Below are 2,500 nucleotides of genomic sequence, written 5' to 3' on the forward strand. Positions count from 1 at the left end.
AGCCTTTAGATGGGTTTTGTTTGCGAGTAATCTATAATTTTAGAAAACTCGCGTTGAGTTCATTTTTATTATTAAATAGGGAGCTTAAGCACGTGCGTGTTTGAGACGCGGACGGCAACCGGAAGTGAGCTATTTTCCCTTGTAACTTGTCTTCACATAGCCATATCCACATTGCTAAGTACCTTTTCTCCATTAGAGATGATTAGTATCAAAATCTGGGAGACAATACTGTCCTGGCACGCCGCGGAATTGTTCTTTTTCGGTTGCAGTCCGCGTCTCAAACACGCGCGTGCTTAATCTCGCTATTTTTTCGCCAGCGCTCCTCCTCACAGATTGTGATTTCTCCTAATTGTCAAAATAGACCAACTTCGATATATTCAAATTCAGTCCTAAACAATAATAATAATAAGTATTTATAAAGCGCCCATCCATAACAAACAGTTTTGAGCGCTAATTACAATAATCATATAAAAAAATCATAAATATGATATGCTAAAAATATGATATAAAAATAAAAATATATACTCAAAAATATACAAAAGCTAATAAGATAATCTAAATAAATATGTTTAGAGTTTGCATTTAAAAGCTGAAAAACTATCACAAAGACGTATGTCTATAGACAAACAGTTCCATAGTTGAGGAGCAGCAACAGAAACTGAACGAGGGGCATATGTCTTAATGTTAAATTGAAGTGGCTTTCAAAGAGCAGCATTTTAAGATCTCAGTAATCTAGCAGGAACGTAAGGTTGTAAAACGTCAGTGATGTAGCTTGGCGCAAGACCATGTAATCCCTTGAAAGCAAGGACCAGTATTTTTTTCTGATGATTTACCTGACGAGACCAAACATCATTTTACCAAAGAAGAATATTGTTACGGAACTGATAGTAAAGTATCACCACGAATCAAAAGGACATGAAATGTGTCGCTGCTGGGCGACGATAAAACTCTGCTAGTTCGTTTTGTACAACTTTATTCTCCGATTTACATTCAGAACGTTCGACAACATCGCTTTCTCACGCAGATTTTTTGACAAAAACTCAACTCATCTCCTTTACACGTGCGGACGAGGTCCCTAGCAACGGACTGACGTCATCGGTATCATAGCAACGCGACCGGAAATGAAAGTTCAGGAAGCAGGAGGCACAAAATGGGTGTCAATTTCATATTGAATCATGCTCGCAAGAGATAGTGGCGTAGTAGTGCATTAAAGAGAGACAGTAAAAAGGATTTTCAGAGAATGTCCAGAGAGTAGGAAACGGTTTCGAAGAAAACCAGCAACACCATCGTTTCGATTAGAAGCAACCATGAAGCCATTTACTTATTGTGCGGTAGATTTTGCTGGTCCATACTAAACAATACAAGGCCGCGGGAAGACTTGCACCAAACGATACCAGTGTTTATTTTTATGTCTTCGAACACACTGTTGTCATTAAAACGGCATGGTCACTAGGTGCGCGTGGTTTTTAAAACACATTGATCGCATGGTGGCAGTAAGAGGTTGGCCTCGAGATATGCTTTGTGATAACGGCACTAACTTCACTGGTGCATTCAGTGATATCAATCAGTTAGTGAGACTAATTGACCAAGACAAAGTTTAAACGTTGACAGAGAGTATTGTAAACCCTGCAAGCCAGCGAGCCATGCCAGCCAAGAGAGCCATGGCTGCGAGTCATACGAGCCAACATGGCGAGCCATTCGAGTCACACAGTCATTGAAAGCTAACCATTTTCAAATGAGTGCTTAGACTTAATAACTGTTTATCAGCGCTATCTGAAATGGGTGCTTAGACTTAAATGTAAAATGGGCCATTTCCGAGTAGCTCTTTGTCTCGGTTTCGAAGTGAGTCTTGGTGCTCAACTATTGTAAGGGAAATGAATTTGATTTGCATAAGAATACGCAACTCATTTCCATTTGAATGGTTGTGCACCAGCACTCGCTTTGAAACTAAGCATGCAGCAAATCGGAAATGGGCTATTCGCATGGCTCGCTGGCTCGCAGATTTAGCGGACCCAAACGCTGATGTCAAATAATAGAATCAACTGGCATTGGAATCCGTCAGCAGCTCCACATTTTGGTGGAGTCTTCGAACGAATGATTAGATCAGTGAAACGAGCTGTGAAAGCGATCTTAAGAAACGCAGACGTGAATGATGAAGAATTGCAAACGATTTTTATCGGTGTTGAAAGCCTGATGAACTCCAGACCACTGACTCAGCTTAGCAGCGAGACTCCTAAAGGCTGTGGATACAACAGCATTTAATCAACGCAAACGATGGAGAAGAATTCAGGAACTAATTCGAAATGTTTTGAAAGGTTGGATGAAGGATTATCAGTTGTCAGTTTTGTGCAAGAAAAAGTGGCTCGAAAGAGAAAGAAACTTAACCAAAGAAGACGTAGTCTTAGTGATAGATGCAAACGCACCAAGGAGACAGTGGAAGCTTGGATGAATTGTAGAAACCTACCAGGAACCTGACGGCTTTGTTCGAGTAGTTAATGTG

General features: G+C 40.4%; 1 protein-coding gene across 3 annotated transcripts in view; it reads right to left on the reverse strand.

Moving 5' to 3' along the window:
• LOC138060038 (polyunsaturated fatty acid 5-lipoxygenase-like) overlaps nucleotides 1-2,500 on the reverse strand; it is a 38,371-nt gene that overhangs the window by 12,304 nt on the left and 23,567 nt on the right. The window lies entirely within an intron of this gene.

The sequence above is a fragment of the Montipora capricornis genome, chromosome 8, assembly GCF_036669925.1.
Source record: "Montipora capricornis isolate CH-2021 chromosome 8, ASM3666992v2, whole genome shotgun sequence".
Lineage (NCBI taxonomy): Eukaryota > Metazoa > Cnidaria > Anthozoa > Scleractinia > Acroporidae > Montipora > Montipora capricornis.